The following is an 18864-nucleotide window of genomic DNA, read 5'->3' as shown; positions in this document are numbered from 1 at the left end:
AACTGAAATATTAAATGCACAACTATTATAATCATTGAAATGTGCTTTTTAATGTAGGTCCTACCTTATCAAATTCTCCACTCAACACCTCTTGCCTACTCCTTCCAGTGCTGTCAGTCTCAACATGAACCACAATGTGCTGATCTTACCCCACCCACTCCAATACCTAATCAAACTGGTTCAAGATTTTTAAAACGCTAACACGAGGAAATCTGCACATGCTGGAATTTCAAGCAACACACATAAAAAAATGCTGGTGAACATTTCAGGCCGAGACGTCGACTGTACCTCTTCCTATAGATGCTGCCTGGCCTGCTGCGTTCACCAACGTTTTTTATGTGTGTTGGTTTGAGATTTTTCTTACCCAGACATCTGATGAGCAATATGTTATGTAAGATTCTTGACCCTATTTACAAAGGATATTAACTGTTAAATCACAGAAAACTGCCATATGAGCAAGCCCCTTCCTACTGTGTATCCGCAGTACCTATCTCACTTTGCGCATTGTTGGTCTATCAATCCTGATCTTGTATTTCTCTACAAGGTCTGGGGTCAAGGTGCATCTCCACCACCCCCTGACACCCCCCCCCCCCAGCACCAATTCCAACTCAGTAACACTGCAAGAAATATTCAAGGCAGGATTATCAACTATAAACATATGCATTATGGACAGACTCAATTGCCACAATCTCCAAACTACTGCAGTCTAATACAGAAAATATGTTCATAGATCAAGATTACGGCCATTCATTTCGACTGCAGTAAGTGCCAAAATAAAAACTTTGACTGTCTCAAGTTTACCTAAGCCATCTTAGCAGCACAGGCTAAAGGCAACACCTCTTTCCTGTTCACACCAAATTTCCACTCAGTTTCGCACTGCGAGTAATCCTAAATTTTTAATTGTTCTGCATCACCATTTTTTGATATAATCATTTAAAGAGGTATTAAACAAACAGAGCAAAGGGTAAACAGTAAACATGAGAAGTAAAATGCTTCCAAAAATTAATGTAATTTGTGATACAACTAGACTGCATCCAAGTTTAGCCTTTTTCTTGTTAAATTCTGCATAAATATTGCCCGAATTCTTTATAGGTCAGTAAAATCCTGAAAGTCAGTGCTAATTGTGCTATGGTTAACTATACTCCAAATATTATAAACTTGAACAGAAGGTTGAACATAAAAATGCTGATACTTTTAAAACCCTCGATGTCTCCAAGCATTACATCTGGGCACATGAATAGACAATGCTATACAGGGGAAAATATGGCCACAAGCTTAAACAGCCATCTGGCACAGGTCACAAGCAGAAACAAAATGTTCTGGTTAAGATCAGAAAGAATGCGTAAGCGTTGAGCTAACTTACGTCATTGTCACATATACACTGGCAGCCATTTAAACGTTAGCAATGGGAAAAGACAGAAGTTAACTAACCACCTTCTCAGTCAACAGCTAGCTTGCAATGCAGTTGAAACTAAAAGGTAACAGACAATACAACCAAATGAAAGGGAAGAAATACATTAAGACATAAACTTAAATTTGCTGAAGCTATAACATCTAAATTTCACCAAGTCAGACTGGTGAACTTCACTATGCACAGGTTCATGCTTTCTAAAATCAATTAATTGAAACAAATAAGTAACTAAAACAACAATGCTCTCATAATTAATGAAGAAATTTGAATTACATACATTTAATAGATGAAAATTGTAAAATATTCCTTCCCAATGTTTCCAGTGGCTGTAAAATCCTCTGCCCGTGCCTTTTGTGTGCGTGTGTGTAGTATGCGAATGTGTGTGTCACTGCTGCGATGACCCACGAAGTAACATTCACATTAATATCACCAGGAGGAGGGTTTGGGTGTTGGCTGGGAGTGATCAGTTGGCCTTTGCTTCAAACAGCTGCTGGTAAATGTTAAAACGGCTGGGATGAAGTGCCATAGTCATTATCAGTCAGCAAAGAAGCTTCAATTACTAATATGGATCTTAAGAAGTAAATGCAATACAGAGGCTTTGACTGTCAAGACTTGAGTAAGAACTCATAGTCAATATAAAAATGTAGCTGTTTCATATTGACCGATTTTAAAATTTGCACTCCACTGCAAATAAAGTATGCATAAACGAGCTTTCTTTCATTGTAGTTACGATTATGACATCATTACTGGGTCAATAATTTGTTCTTCTATTAAAATACACGAGTATGTCAAGATTTCCTGACTCCCACACCTATGTAGAGTTCAGAAACATGCTGCAGTTCAGATATTTTCCATTCATTGCCCCACTTCATGCTATCCACAAATGGTCCATTCATTTCAGTTCACCAAAAACAAACTTCACTTGTTGAATCCTTCTTCAGAGTGCAGCCCACTCATTCCAGTCATTAACTTAGTAAACTTCCTTCAAATTGTGTCAGATGTATTGACATTCTTAAATAAGGAAACTAATACTGTGTGTAAAACCCCAGAAATGGAATAGAAACATAGAAACATAGAAAATAGGTGCAGGAGTAGGCCATTCGGCCCTTTGAGACTGCATCGCCATTTATTATGATCATGGCTAATCATCCAACTCAGAGCCCCGCTCTTGCCTTCCCTCCATACCCCCTGATCCCCGTAGCCACAAGGGCCATATCTAACTCCCTCTTAAACATAGCCAATGAACTGGCCTCAACAGTTTGCTGTGGCAGAGAATTCCACAGATTCACCACTCTCTGTGTGAAGAAGTTTTTCCTAATCTCGGTCCTAAAAGGCTTCCCCTCTATCCTCAAACTGTGACCCCTCGTTCTGGACCTTCCCAACATCGGGAACAATCTTCCCGCATCTAGCCTGTCCAATCCCTTTAGGATCTTATACGTTTCAATCAGATCCCCCCTCAATCTTCTAAATTCCAACGAGTACAAGCCCAGTTCATCCAGTCTTTCTTCATATGAAAGACCTGCCATCCCAGGAATCAATCTGGTGAACCTTCTTTGTACTCCCTCTATGGCAAAGATGTCTTTCCTCAGATTAGGGGACCAAAACTGCACACAATACTCCAGGTGTGGTCTCACCAAGGCCTTGTACAACTGCAGTAGTACCTCCCTGCTCCTGTACTCGAATCCTCTCGCTATAAATGCCAGCATACCGTTCGCCTTTTTCACCGCCTGCTGTACCTGCATGCCCACTTTCAATGACTGGTGTATAATGACACCCAGGTCTCGTTGCACCTCCCCTTTTCCTAATCGGCCACCATTCAGATAATAATCTGTTTTCCTATTTTTGCCACCAAAGTGGATAACTTCACATTTATCCACATTAAATTGCATCTGCCATGAGTTTGCCCACTCACCCAACCTATCCAAGTCACCCTGCATCCCTCTTAGCATCCTCCTCACTGCTAACACTGCCACCCAGCTTCGTGTCATCTGCAAACTTGGAGATGCTGCATTTAATTCCCTCATCCAAGTCATTAATATATATTGTAAACAACTGGGGTCCCAGCACTGAGCCTTGCGGTACCCCACTAGTCACCGCCTGCCATTCTGAAAAGGTCCCATTTATTCCCACTCTTTGCTTCCTGTCTGCTAACCAATTGTCCATCCACATCAATACCTTACCCCCAATACCGTGTGCTTTAAGTTTGCACACTAATCTCCTGTGTGGGACCTTGTCAAAAGCCTTTTGAAAATCCAAATATACCACATCCACTGGTTCTCCCCTATCCACTCTACTAGTTACATCCTCAAAAAATTATATGAGATTCATCAGACATGATTTTCCTTTCACAAATCCATGCTGACTTTGTCCGATCATTTCACCGCTTTCCAAATGTGCTGTTATCACATCTTTGATAACTGACTCCAGCAGTTTCCCCACCACCGACGTTGGGCTAACCGGTCTATAATTCCCCGGTTTCTCTCTCCCTGCTTTTTTAAAAAGTGGGGTTACATTAGCCGCCCTCCAATCCTCAGGAACTAGTCCAGAATCTAACGAGTTTTGAAAAATTATCACTAATGCATCCACTATTTCTTGGGCTACTTCCTTAAGCACTCTAGGATGCAGACCATCTGGCCCTGGGGATTTATCTGCCTTCAATCCCTTCAATTTACCTAACACTACTTCCCTACTAACATGTATTTCGCTCAGTTCCTCCATCTCACTGGACCCTCTGTCCCCTACTATTTCTGGAAGATTATTTATGTCCTCCTTAGTGAAGACAGAACCAAAGTAGTTATTCAATTGGTCTGCCATGTCCTTGCTCCCCATAATCAATTCACCTGTTTCTGTCTGTAGGGGACCTACATTTGTCTTTACTAGTCTTTTCCTTTTTACATATCTATAAAAGCTTTTACAGTCAGTTTTTATGTTCCCTGCCAGTTTTCTCTCATAATCTTTTTTCCCCTTCCTAATTAAGCCCTTTGTCCTCCTCTGCTGAACTCTGAATTTCTCCCAGTCCTCAGGTGAGCCACTTTCTCTGGCTAATTTGTATGCTTCTTCTTAGGAATTGATACTATCCCTAATTTCTCTTGTCAGTCACGGGTGCACTACCTTCCTTGATTTATTCTTTTGCCAAACTGGGATGAACAATTGTTGTAGTTCATCCATGCAACCTTTAAATGCTTGCCATTGCATATCCACCGTCAATCCTTTAAGTGTCATTTGCCAGTCTATCTTAGCTAATTCACGTCTCATACCTTCAAAGTTACCCTTCTTTAAGTTCAGAACCTTTGTTTCTGAATTAACTATGTCACTCTCCATCTTAATGAAGAATTCCACCATATTATGGTCACTTTTACCCAAGGGGCCTCTCACGACAAGATTGCTAATTAACCCTTCCTCATTGCTCAAAACCCAGTCCAGAATAGCCTGCTCTCTAGTTGGTTCCTCGACATGTTGGTTCAAAAAACCATCCTGCATACATTCCAAGAAATCCTCTTCCTCAGCACCTTTACCAATTTGGTTCACCCAATCTACATGTAGATTGAAGTCACCTATTATAACTGCTGTTCCTTTATTGCACACATTTCTAATTTCCTGTTTAATACCATCTCCAACCTCACTACTACTGTTAGGTGGCCTGTACACAACTCCCACCAGCGTCTTCTGCCCCTTAGTGTTACACAGCTCTACCCATATCGATTCCACATCTTCCTGGCTTATGTCCTTCCTTTCTATTGCGTTAATCTCTTCTTTAACCAGCAACGCCACCCCACCTCCCCTTCCTTCATGTCTATCCCTCCTGAATATTGAATATCCCTGAACGTTGAGCTCCCATCCTTGGTCACCCTGGAGCCATGTCTCTGTGATCCCAACTATATCATAATCATTAATAACAATCTGCACTTTCAATTCATCCACCTTATTACGAATGCTCCTTGCATTGACACACAAAGCCTTCAGGCGCTCTTTTACAACTCTCTTAGCCCTTATACAATTATGTTGAAAAGTGGCCCTTTTTAATGCTTGCCCTGGATTTGTCGGCCTGCCACTTTCACTTTTCTCCTTAGTACTTTTTGCTTCTACCCTCACTTTACACCCCTCTGTCTCTCTGCACTGGTTCCCATCCCTCTGTTGTGAACTAACCTCCTCACGCCTAGCCTCTTTAATTTGATTCCCACCCCCCAACCATTCTAGTTTAGCGGGGGCTACTGAGGTGACTTTAATCTCCCTGCCAGGATATTGGTCCCCCTAGGATTCAAGTGTAACCCGTCCTTTTTGTACAGGTCACGCCTGCGCCAAAAGAGGTCCCAATGATCCAAAAACTTGAATCCCTGCCCCCTGCTCCAATCCCTCAGCCACGCATTTATCCTCCACCTCATCGCATTCCTACTCTCATAATTCAAGCATAACTGCTCAACTGAGCAACAATAAGGCAAATTCCACCCACTTGACTCAATCCACATTTCACCTTGAAAAGTGGGAATATAGATTATAGCTGCTTTTCAGCTAGGCACAAAACTTCATTGTAGTTCAATAACACATGATCAAAAATGCCTAATTTTCAAATGCTCATCTTTTCCAATCATGCTAAAGTTCAGATTCATCAGTACTATGACTAATTCACAAAGTCAGCTTTATGAATTAAAATCTACATTTTGGTAGCCCGCATCTTATATTATGATCCTTTCCTATTTTTGACATTTTTTCCTATTGAATTACGAAGTTCAATCACTTTTAATGGTATTGAATTGCAAGCAGATACATACCAGGCAATTGATGGGATTCTGCTCTTTCAGGGTTTTGGCCCAAGAACAGCTTTGGTCCCACTTTCCCTTGCTAAAAACCTGATTATTTATCTGTCTCTTTCTGCTGCACTACTTTACAATCATGATGCTGACTTAATCTCTTCATCATAACTAATGCAACCAATTCATCTCATTTTCCCCACTCACTCCATCACTTTAACTTTTGACAACTTGGTGTAAAAGAGCAAACCCTGCTATTTTCATTACTGAAAACAAATCATCAATGCAAAAGCAATTGGAATGACACAAAATGTAGCAGCTCTGATATTCTTTATATTACCTGGCACAATTTGCTTCCACGATACCTGCAGATTCTTTGGGAAGTTACATACAAATTCCAAAGCCCACTCACAAAGAAAACAGAAGTCAAAAAAATCTACTAAACAACAATTACTGGGAGTATGCCTGCACATCCCGAAAATAATCCATCATAGGTTCTTTCATTATCAATTTCCCTGTGAATTATCCCCTTATATAGTTTGTACTGCAGTTTTTTTTAATGTCAAAAAGAACATTCCATCAAAGCAACCCCTTACAGCTTTTAAATGGAACAGGAGAGTTTTGTCTGAGCAATCTATACACTAAGCATATGAATAAGCAGATAAATACTTTCTCTTTTAGCCATCTAGAATCACTTGTCTTTCAGATACACACAAGGGAGAAACACTTGGCACTTGTTCTGTATCATGGCTCAGCTCTAAATAAGTCAGACACTCTCACTCCCCATTTCTGGGAAAATATCCATTTCTGTCCTGCATTTAGACAAAATGTGTAACTTGTTATTTTGAAATAATCTCCAGCTATAGTTTTTTTTACACAAAGAAACTTCTATATAAACCTGAATCAATAATATATAAAAATCATGTTAATATAATAGGGTTATAACAATATAACCTGGTTCTTCCTTGATTATACATTACATTGATAATATAATCTGTACTATTACTATAGATTACATTGATAAAATTGATTATATTCTATAGCCTTTAATTAGACAGTAGATCACTGTAAAGTCATAGATGTGTTTCTCTATTTAAAATGCTTGATTTGACTTATGTTAGGTAATTACACCATGAGGTAATCTATGAACGCTTACTTCATAAGTGCCAAATGAATGGGCATATTATCAATTTTATGTGACTTAATATCACAATTTGAAAGCAGATAAAGTAATTTGATATCCATGCCTTATATATTCTTCCAAAAACGTGCAACAACATAATTTTCTGTGCTCTGGCTCAATTAACTTTCAATCCTGGCAACTAATTTGACTTTCAACAAACTATTAATCATTCACTACAGGCAACTAATTAGAAATCCAGATGTGGCCAATTACATTTTTGATTAATTGGTAATGCAAAAGATACAAGGTTAGAAGCATGGAGAGTGATCAATGAAGATCGGTAAGGTTATAAACAGTCTGATTCAGCCTTGGATAATGGCTGTGGACAAAAACCAATTCAGTGTGGCAAAGTAACATAATTTATTCCATAACTTTGAAGGTGATGGTGATACTGTTCACACACTATTCAGTTATTACAGTTCTCAGTGTACAATACTTAGACAAACAAATGATAGATGTGCTCTAATCCAAAATCACATTAACAATTAGAGAATTGATTTGAACCAGCCACAAAGAACAGGATTTTATTTCTACACCATAGCAACAAAAAAGGCAGTTTACAGCCACAATGTTGCAGCAAAATAATTCACTTCTGTACAAGTGGTGTAGATAGGCAGATGTAGAAAATTGAAAGCCACCTGTGCATAGAAGATATATACGGGGAGAACCTTGCTGCTGGAAGTCAGTGGTTGAGATCATCCACTCATTCTATGTTGCCTTTCTCTGGACTCCACAGAATCAGACCACGTGCAGAATCTGACACCTTGCTTCACTGGGGCTTTCCCAGCAACAAGAGGGAGAAGGCTGCTTCTGATTTTAAATTTTGCTACTATTGAAATAATTTTAAAAGTGTTATGTTTTAATTATTATTTGTAAAACAACGGAATGCATTTTAGCCATTCATTTAAATTTTACAAATTATTAAAAGTGTGCATGAGAAAGACATTTAAAAGCTTAAAATCCCTAAGAGTTTTGACAGACAGCATTGCTCCTTCCTTCCCTAGCTTTGTTTCCATCTGGATTGATTTGGAGACATTACTTCTGTACCGATGGGCACAAAAGGCCAGTGAGATTATTCTTCTGGATGCTGCTCGACTAAGAGTGGGTACATGAAGAAAGCAGTCTGCCATTTCCAAACAGCAAGTCGAGTCCTGAAAGCTCTGCCCCTTCAGGGAAACTCCATCACATTTACACCAACATCATATTTCAAAGCAATCATCGTTCATTTTGTGTTTCTTTTAGTGCAAAATAGCCAAGGCACGTATTCATTCTCGATATAGGAGTGCGCCGAGAAGCCCAGCTTTTATTGACCATCACAAATTGCTCTTGACAAGTGATTACTTGAAACACAGCAATTTAAGTGTTAAATGAATTCAAACAGTGTTGTTTTTAGGCATTCTGAGATCTTAATTTGGTTATAATGACATCAAGTTAATACAGTCGGTGATTTGGTGGAGAAGGAGGTGGTGGGCGTTAATTTACAAATTGTGTTGTTCCCATGGGCCTTTGTACTTCCTCCAATGCAGAAGTCATGAAGTTAGGATATGCTGAAGAGAAAAACATTGGCAAATGGCTGGTACAAAGTTCAGCTACAGCAATGAACAAGGTGAATATTTAAAGAAATGATTGCAATGCCTGTCAAGCAAGACATTTTGTTCTTGATGTTGCCTAACTTTACGGGAGCTGTTAGAGCTACAATTATCCAAGTTAGCAGAGACTTAGCTGGAATTGCAAGATTAAGATGCCTCTCCCCCACTTTCTTTCTAAGAGGAATGCAAGAATTTCCTATGCTTTATTAACAGATCAGAGGAAAAAAATCTTTGTGGTGTCAAAGGCAATATCTATCCTCAGACAACACCACTGAACAGGTTATTGAGATATATTAACACAGTTCTTCACAGCAGCTTGCCGTGGGTGAACATACTCAGGATGCAGAATACAGACAATGTCTCGGTTTTGAAGTTACTTGTGAAATATGCAGAATATCCTGAAACCATGAATGCTTTACTTGTGGCTTACTGATCACACGCCGTGCCATTGAGTATCAGTCCCAACATGCCCTGACTCAGTATTTATACAGTGCAGGCAACCAAGCATCTCCCGAGCCCAGAAATGCAATATCATATTTTTAGGAGGTTGCAAGTCTCTAATTATAGCTCCATTTCAAATTTCAGACTGGTTGGCTGAGCGTCAGCATTACAGAAAACCAGGGAGTTAAAAAAAGGTGTGAATAGTGGAGAGAACATTTCAGTATCTTTCAGCACAACCCGTTGGCCAAATGAAGGGTTCTTGTTTCCTTTCAGACCCTCACCATTACTCTGCCCACAAGATTTCGTATGATATGAAGATTAAGTAGCAGTCCAACCCCCATCCTTCCTCATATCTTCTCCTCTTAGTGTCCAATACCTTCCAACAGCTGCTACTGTGCTGATCCCAATCTTAGCTGAAGTGACAGGCTTATCCCATGCAATATATAGCTGGCCTCAATCATTCATAATAAAAAACACATCAATGTTAGTCGTTACACATACTTTATCAATGTAGAATAATACCAGATGTTAAGTAATGGAAAATCTTAGAGATACTGAGGAGAGATGTCAACATCTGTTGGAAGGGAAACAGAGTTAGCTTGTCAGGTTGGTGACCGTTCATATGAGCTACTGAATACTTCCAGCAAGTTCGGATCTGATTTCAGATTTCAGTATTGGTAGTATTTTACGAGAACAGAGGGGAAAAAAAACATTAAAGGACTCCTATAATTCAAGGTGCCCTGCAATATTGCAGTTTCATCCACCCATTTTAATTTATATTCCTCAACCAAATCCACGTGTAAACAAGGTCAGTTAATAAACAGCAAAGCTGTAAATCTCCAAGCAAGCTTATGCAGTTTTAAAACCCAGCTTGAACTGGTTTAAAAGTGAAATTTCTTTTGCTCCTTGCACTACTCAGTATTTTAATATGCATGGTAAATTGCGTGGCTTGATGTAAGTAAGTAAGTAGGCCTATCATCTGGCTGAAGGTTAGAACATTTCTGGGTCAGCTTTATGCCAAGCACAGAGGTGGCACATCGTGGTACTGGGTTCACTTTTACTTTATCTTGCTCAAAACATTGTCAACAGATACTGTGAGCAGCCCTGATGAATTAACAATTCTCTCCCTCTGTACCCCACCGCCAACCTTCCACCCTAAATGACAGATGCTGTGCAACCTGCTGAGTTTTTCCAGCAGATCGTTTTTTTTTTATGTTCCACTTTCCCGCATATACAGAATGTTTGTTTCCAAGTCAACACCTCCATCAGCCAAACATTGTTGGCTTCAGAATGTGTACAGTTAACTGATCATTTCAATCATCTGTTACTAGATGGAAAGAAACAGAATGCAGCAGAAAAACTGGACTCACACGAAGATCTTAGGCCCTATCAGATATAAATAGACATGAGTACCGTCACTAAAGGATTACACAGTAACTGCTCAAAGACTAGTTTGCTTCCTCTTTCTCCTCCACAGCAAGTTTTAGCTGCCAATGCCCACTACTTGAGTGGTGGGTCCTTCCTCCCTACCAAGGAGAAGATACTTCCAGCTAACAATGTAGTTTAAAACACAGTAAATTTATTTACAGTAATACACTTTTAAATCTGCACATTCTTGAAACACATTGAAAACTTGGAGGATTTCTATCTTAAGCGTTTATTTCCCAATTACAAAACATTTCAAAGTTCATAGTAAATTAATTATCAAAGTACATATATGTCACCATATACAACCCTGAGATTTATTTTCTTGCAGGCATACTTAAAAAATCCGTAATAAAATAATAACCATAACAGAATCAATGAAGGAGCACACCAACTTGGGCATTCAACCAATGTGTAAAAGACAATAAACTTTCCAATATAATAAAGTAAAGAAATAATAATAACAAATAAATGAGCAATGAATATTGAGAACATAAGATGAGTCCATAGATTGTGGAAACATTTCAACGATGGGGCAGATGAAGTTATCCCCTTTGGTTCAAGAGCCCGACGGTTGAGGGGTAATAACTGCTCCTGAACCTGGTGGTGTGAGTCCTGAGGCTCCTGTACCACTTTCTTGATGGCAGCAGTGAGAAGAGGGCATGACCTGGGTGGTGGGGGTCCTCGGTGATGGATGTTGCTTTTCTGAAACAATGCTTCGTGTAGATATACATAATAGTGGGGAGGGCTTTACCCGTGATGGATTGGGCCGTATCCATTACTTTTTGTAGGATTTTCTGCAAAACACCATTAGTGTTTCCATACCAGGCAGTGATGCAGTCATTCAGCCATTCAATATAAAGTACTCTCCACTACACATCTACAGAAGTTTGTCAACGTTTTAGATGTCATGCTGAATTTTTGCAAACTCCTAAGGAGGTAGAGGCCCTGCAGTGCTTTCGTCATAATTGTAATTAAATACTGGGCCCAAGACAGGTCTTCTAAAATAATAACACCAAGAAATTTAAAGTTAGTTATCTACTCCACCTCTGAGCTTTTGAGTATCTAAACGCAAAGAATTTCCAAAATACAGGTACAATTCCTATAAGCTAAAAAGTCATACCTTGGTGTGGATGAGCTAGTCATCCATCACAGAAACTGAAGCTAGAGGAATGGATTCTATTCACCTCACCTTCCTATCATTCCTCGTGATATTCTACTACAACTCTTAATAATCCTGAACTGCTCTCTACACATATCCTTTTTCTACCACTTCAGTGACTTCATACACATTTGCTATTTCCTCAGATGCCGTTTCAACTCAAATAGTCTCAAAGCATTTTGGAGACGTAGCCCGTCAGCTACCTACCTTTAATGCTGTAAAACTGTGAAGCTAACTTACTTGAGCACATAAAACTTTCCAACTGTAAACACACCATAGTGATATGAAGCTATCCATCTATTCTGGAAGCTTCCATCAACAAAACAACCTAGGAGTCAGCTTGTCTGTTTGAAACAACCTGAATTAAACAGCCCATTCTCTTATACTGCATCTTTAGCAGGTACAGTGAGCTAAACCTTACTACTTCCAGACAGCACGTCTACTATCCACAAAGCTTGTTTGCAAAGCAGGTCTTTAGACCTCAGTGTGATTAATGCTTACCATTTACATTTCAATAACTGGAGACTGACATCCCTTTATGATTAGAAGTCAAACAACTGTTAGCTGGAAGTTTACTTATGTCTGTTTGCTATCTTACAAGTGACAGGTGTTGCGTTTATAAAGCTAGAATAGCAAACAACCAAGAAAGAGGCCTATTAACCAAAAAGTGAATATCTATCACATGTATGGTGATAAACATCCAGGGAAACAAATATATCTGAATTAAGGGATAAACTCTTGTGCCAAATTTATTTAAAAATAAAAAGAAATGGTCAGTAAGTCCTTGATCTAACACTCTGACCTAACATTCATCGTCTTAAAACTTGTGACAGAATTTTATAAATACTCCATCCAGCAGCCTTCCTTTGCAAAATATAGCATTAATTACCCTTGTTGAAAAGTAATTGATCAGGTTGGTGGGCCGGCTGGTGGTGTAGTGGCATCAGCACTGGACTTCAAGGCAGATGGTCCTGAGTTCAAACCCAGCTGGGTCCCTACCTGGGCAGCAGCAGCATCTGTGCAGAAAGAAAGTCCTGGCAATCTACTTCCATATCTTACCATGAAAATCCTGTGGACCATGAGGTCACGAAGAATCAGACTCAACGACTCAACAAAATTTTTAAATTTAAAAAATTAATGAATTCTTAAGTTATATAAATATTGAATACAGAACTTGGGACACTGTGATGGCCCAATTCATGTAGACAATTATCAGCTGAGTTCATGAATGTTCAGTTTCCTGATCCCCCATTGAAGTCTCAGTTCCATTATAACATACAGGGTGTATTTGAATCACTCATGATCATATGAAGTGCTGTATGAACATCATACATTGTGAAATACATAATGATAAAATTGCTTAAATGTTTTTCCTTAAGATTAGTGATTTTCAGGTAGTATTTATATCTGTAGACTGGGTAATAACTCTCTAGCTTTGGTTCTGAAGCCAGAAGGGAAATAGCAGAGGTTCATTTGGAAGCAGTGACAAGACCTTCTATTGTTCCACGATCAGTGGTTCTTTGTTCATCACTCATTCCTATCTCAAGAATTTAAATTCAATAGCTTAAATGTATAAATACACCCAAACCTAACACACCCATAATTTTAACAATGCTTAATTAACTATATTTAAATATATACCTCTTAACACAAAATTCTCAAAGATAAAGTGTTGCTGACCTCTCCAAAAAAATCACACATGGTGTGGTTTTACATTTCAATTCTATATGGAAAAACATACAGAGAACGCAAACATGTTTAAAAGTTTTCAGAAACTGTACTTTTGGGCTCTTTACAAATCATGGCCTTTTACTTAATGCATGCTAAAAGCATTAGTTATGTGCTTGCATGATGAAGATGGAGCTAATTAACTGAAAGAGGAACAGATCAGATCAATACTATGAAGCCCTGCCCTATCCGGCCATAAACAGTGGTGGACAATTAAACAATTACTGTGATGAGAAGGGTCCACATACACTCCAATCCATAGTAATGATCCAGCCCAGAGTATAAAAGACAAGACTGAAATTTTGCAAATGTCTTTTGTCAGAAAGTACCATGTGGATGATACCGATCAGCCTCTAATCGAAGTTGACATCATCACAGAGGCCAGTGGATTCTTTCTGCGATTAGAAGTAGTACCAGGGTTAAGGATGTTTCTGATTGGCTGCAGAAAATTCTTGAGGGGGAAGGTGAAAAGCCAAAGGTCATTGTAAATGTTGGTACAAATGACATAGGTAGGATGAGGGGTGAGATCCCGCAGAATGAGTACAGGGTGTTAGGTCAGCTATTTCTCCCAGTACCACAAAAGGGTATGACGGCTAAATCCATGGCTGAGCAGGGGGTAGAGATTCAGGTTCTTGGACCATTAGGATCTCTTCTGAGGTGGAGGCAATCTGTACAAGAGGGACAGTTGCACTTAAGATCAGGAGGTCCAGGAGTTGGTCCTCATCAGGGGATCGAAGGTGGAGAGAGTCAATAACTTAACATTCCTCAGTTACCATATCAGAGGACCACAGCACAAATACTATCACAGAGAAGGCACAAGAGTGCCTCTACTTTCTTAAAAGTTTACATAAATTGACAAACTTCTATAGATGCACAGTGGAGAGTAACCTAACTGGTTGCACTACAGCCTGAAATGGAAACACCAATTCACAGGAACAAAAAAATCCACAAAAAAATGGTGGATACAGCCATCCATAAGAGGCAAATCCTATCTCGTCATTGAAGACATTTACAAGAAGTGCAATCACAAGAAGGCAGCATCTATCAAAGACCCCAATCATCCAGACGATGCACTCTTCTTGTTACTACCATTGGGCAGGAGCTACAGGAGCCTTAGATCCTACACCAGGCTCAGGAATAGTTACCGCCCTAGAATCATCAGGCTCCTGAACCTGCATGGATTACTGTACTCAGATCAGTGCTGAACTGGCTGCACAACCTATGCACTCCCTTCCAAAGCTCATCAATTCAGATTCTCAGTATCATTATTTACTTTTTTAATTATTTATATAATTTCTTTTCTTTTGCACATTGGTTGTTTGTCAACCTTTGCTATTTATAATTTTTCATAAATTGTGTTGCATTTCTTTATTATCCTGCAATTGTCTGACAAAATAATCTCAAGGTCATATATGAGGATAATAAATGTACTTTGAACTCCGAATCACAGAGGGACCAATATGCTTGCAGGGAAATTTGATGATGCTACACAGAAGGGTTTATAATAGATGGGAAAGGGGGTGAAGTCTGAATAGGACCAAGCCAAGGGATAAAGCAGTGGTCAGCAAGAACAAGTTTAGTAGTCACCATAGTCAGGGACAGAGTAAAGGCAGGGAAATAAATACTTATTAAACTACATCTATTTCAATGTTCAAAGTACAACAACAAATTCAAAGCATGATTGGGCCCTGAGGACTGGGATGGAATAGCCATCACAGAAACGTGGCTGAGAGAAGGGCAGGACTGGTAGCTCAGTATTCCAAGGTACAGATGCAAAAGTCATGACGGATGTGCAAGTATGCGAGAAGGATGTATTGCCTTTTTCATAACGGAGCATATAACAGCAATCCTTAGAGATGTCATCCTTGGGGAAACCATCAGTGAGGCCATATGGGTAGAATTCAGAAACAATAATGAGAAAGTCATTCAAATGTGGCTTTATTATAGACCTTCCAGTGGTCAGCTGGAACTTGAGGGGCAGGTATAGAAATATAGAAAACCTACAGCACAATACAGGCCCTTCAGCCCACAAAGCTGTGCCGAACATGTCCTTACTTTAGAAATTACCTAGTGTTACCCATAGCCCTCTTTTTTTCGGAGCTCCATGTACTTGTCCAGGAGTCCCTTAAAAGACCCCATCATATCTGTCTTCACCACTGTTGCCATCAGCCCATTCCACTCACTCACCAGTCTCTGAGTAAAAAACTTACCTCTGACATCTCCTCTGTACCTACTTCCCCGTAAAACTGTATCCTCTTGTGCTAGCCACTTCAACCCTGGGAAAAAGCCTCTGACTATCCCCACAATCAATGCCTCTCATCATCTTATACACCTCTATCATGTCACCTCTCATCCTCTGTTGCTCCAAAGAAAAAAAGCAGAGTGCACTCAACCCATTCTCATAAGGCATGCACCCCAATCCAGGCAACATCTTTGTAAATCTCTGCACCCTTTCTATGGTTTCCACATCCTTCCTATAGTGAGGTGACCAGAACTGAGCACAGTACTCCAAGTAGGGTCTGACCATGGTCATGTATCGCTGCAACATTACCTCTTGGCTCCTAAACTCAATTCCATGACTGATGAAGGCCAATGCACCATATGGTTCCTTAACCACAGAGTCAACCTACGCAGCAGCTTTGAGTGTCCTATAGACTTGGACACCAAGATCCCGCTGATCCTCCACCCTGCCAAGATTCTTACCATTAATACTATATTCTGCCATCACGTATGTAGAGAAATTTCTCATAGTTGCAAAATTCATAGGGTTGTGTTGGTGAGAGATTTTAACGTCCCCTGTATTGGCTTGACCATTCAAAGTGTTAAGGGCCGGTGTTGTCCAGGAGAAACTACAGTCTACAATTAGTGGATTTGATGAATCAAGGACAAGGGAAGCAGACAAACCAATTGTCTTTGTTTCCTCCCCATTTTGTGGACTCTGAACTGATTTTTGCTCTGGGATAACCTAATCAGAGCAATTGAATGTGGACACAAGGAGCTTCAGGTAATGACCTGCTAAACCTGAGACCATTCTCAGATGAGTAGTGACTTATTATGTAAAGTGCCAGACCTATGAAAGATGCAATCTGTAATCTCATTAGACTATGTCTGGGCCACCTCCTTTAACTGGTTTGGACCTGCTGGGGTTGAAAAACACAAATACACAAGGCTGAGTTGGGCAGAACCATGAAACAATGTTGGTTGTAGCCCTGGACTAGAACCAGTAAGAAGGTGAGCCAGGTAGTTCAGGTGACCTTGAGCCAATGGGATGGACATCCACCAGTTCAACTGATTAGGAACACTATAAGAGTCAGGAGCTCCAAATACGTAGGAGTAATAACTCTCCAGCAACCAGTGACCAACCATTGTGGATAAGGAGAACCCAATAGACACATGGAGGTCTGAAGCACAAGAAATGCCTGGCCAGCATAGAGTCCTTTCCTGGGTAATACCTTTTCTATTCATTGACTGTTCATGGAGAGTCAGGGATTAGAGTCGGGTGCACACAGGTAGTTAGTTTGTGAACCCACGTGCTTTTTAGTTTTAACAATAAAAATTACTTGTCAGTAAATACAGATTCTCTGTGCCTCACTAATCATTAACACAACAGGTGATCCTTGTAACACCTGGAAGGGGTGGAATTTGTGAAATATATCCAGTAAAGTTTCCTTTGTCTATACAGAGAAAATCTTACTTGGGAGGACGTAAAACTGGATGTCCTCTTAGGAAAGGAGGCAGGCCAGGTAACTGAAGTGGCACCCAGGGAGCACGTTAGCTCTAGTAACTATAATCCTATCGGGATTAAGATAGTGATGGGAAAGGAAAGGACGGCTCCACAGGGTAGAGCCCTAAATTAGAATACGGTTAATTTTGGAGGAACTAGATAGGATCCAACAGAGATCGATTGGGTGAGCCTACTTGAACAGAAAGGATTGAATGGCAAGTGGGAAGCTCTTTAATCAGAATCAGAATCGGGTTTATTATCACTGGCATGTGACGTGAAATTTGATCTCAAGAGTCCAAGAGCAACATGTTCCTGTTAGGGTGCAGGGCAAACCTGCCAAGCTTAGTGAACCTTGGCTGATGAGAGGTATTGAGACTCTGGTCAAAAAAAGGAGCATAAATTGTGTTTAGGATTAGGTCAAGATCAAGCTAATGCCTCAAGGACTGTAAAAAGATTCAGAATACTCTTAAGAGGTAAATCTGGAGGGCAAAAAGCAGGTATGAGATGGATCTGGCAGTAAGCGTTAAGGAAAATCCCAAGAGGTTTTAAGTAAAAGGGTGGCAAGAAAGAGAGGAGGTTGCCTTAGAGATCAGCAGAGACACCTTTGTCTTGAGCTGCAAAAGATAGGTGGGAATTTTAACAAACATTTCTCTACAGTGTCTACAGAGGACAAAAACATGGTTTTTCAAGAGATAAGGGAAACAAGAGAAGATGCTATGGAGGACATTCACGTTACCAGGAGGAAGTATTTGCGGCCTTTCAGTGCATTAAAGTGGACAATTCACCATGGTATGGTTGAATTTATCCATAGCGGCTAGAGAGGAAATTGTGGTGCCCCTTGCACAGATACTTTCTTCATTGTTTGCCACTGGCCAAGCTCCTGAGGCCTGAAAGATGCCAAATGTTGTTCCATTGTTTACAAATGGTAGCAAGGACAAGACAGAGAGATAGAGACCAGTGAACCCAATGTCAGTGGTGGAGAAATTACTGTAGGGAATTCTGAGGCACAGTGTATCAGCAGTTGACAGAGTCTGATTAGGAGAAATCAACATAGCTTTGTGAGTGGGAAGTTGTGCTTGACAAACTTTTTGCATTTCTTTTTGTTGAAGTAACTAAAACCAGAGATGTGGATAGGGCAGTGAATCTTGTCAACCTGGACTTCAACAAGACCTTTGACAAAGTCTCACATGATTGGCTGATGTGAAAGGTTAGTTCCCATGGAATCCAGGGAGATCCAGTTTGGTGGATTCAAATTGGCTTTGGAGTTAGGAAGCAGAAGGAGGTGGTTGAAGATTCTTTCTCAGAATGGAGACAAGTGACTGGAGGTGTGCCACAGGGGTCAATGTTGAAACCCTTGCAATTGAATATATGTTAAAATCATTTTTGGAATAGTTCCAGTTAATCTTATCTATGTTCCTGATCATTTAAGTGAGCCTTTGCCCTTAAGAACTGA

The 18864-nt window shown here is 40.0% G+C and overlaps 1 protein-coding gene across 4 annotated transcripts in view; it reads right to left on the bottom strand.

Annotated features, from left to right (window-relative positions):
* The window catches only part of LOC134348431 (spectrin beta chain, non-erythrocytic 1-like), a 334104-nt gene that overhangs the window by 264281 nt on the left and 50959 nt on the right, over positions 1-18864 (bottom strand). Inside the window, exon 1 of one of the 4 annotated variants that reach the window (XM_063051812.1) lies at positions 1689-1800. The exons of the other annotated variants lie outside the window; for them this stretch is intronic. The gene's annotated coding sequence lies outside the window, so the exon portion shown is untranslated. Of the gene's footprint in view, positions 1-1688; positions 1801-18864 lie in introns of those variants that run through there. 4 annotated transcript variants of the gene reach the window in all.

The sequence above is a fragment of the Mobula hypostoma genome, chromosome 1 (genome assembly GCF_963921235.1).
Source record: "Mobula hypostoma chromosome 1, sMobHyp1.1, whole genome shotgun sequence".
NCBI classification, from domain to species: Eukaryota; Metazoa; Chordata; class Chondrichthyes; order Myliobatiformes; family Myliobatidae; genus Mobula; species Mobula hypostoma.
The sequence above is the reverse complement of the archived record's forward strand: the minus strand, read 5'-3'. Positions and strand labels throughout refer to the sequence as shown.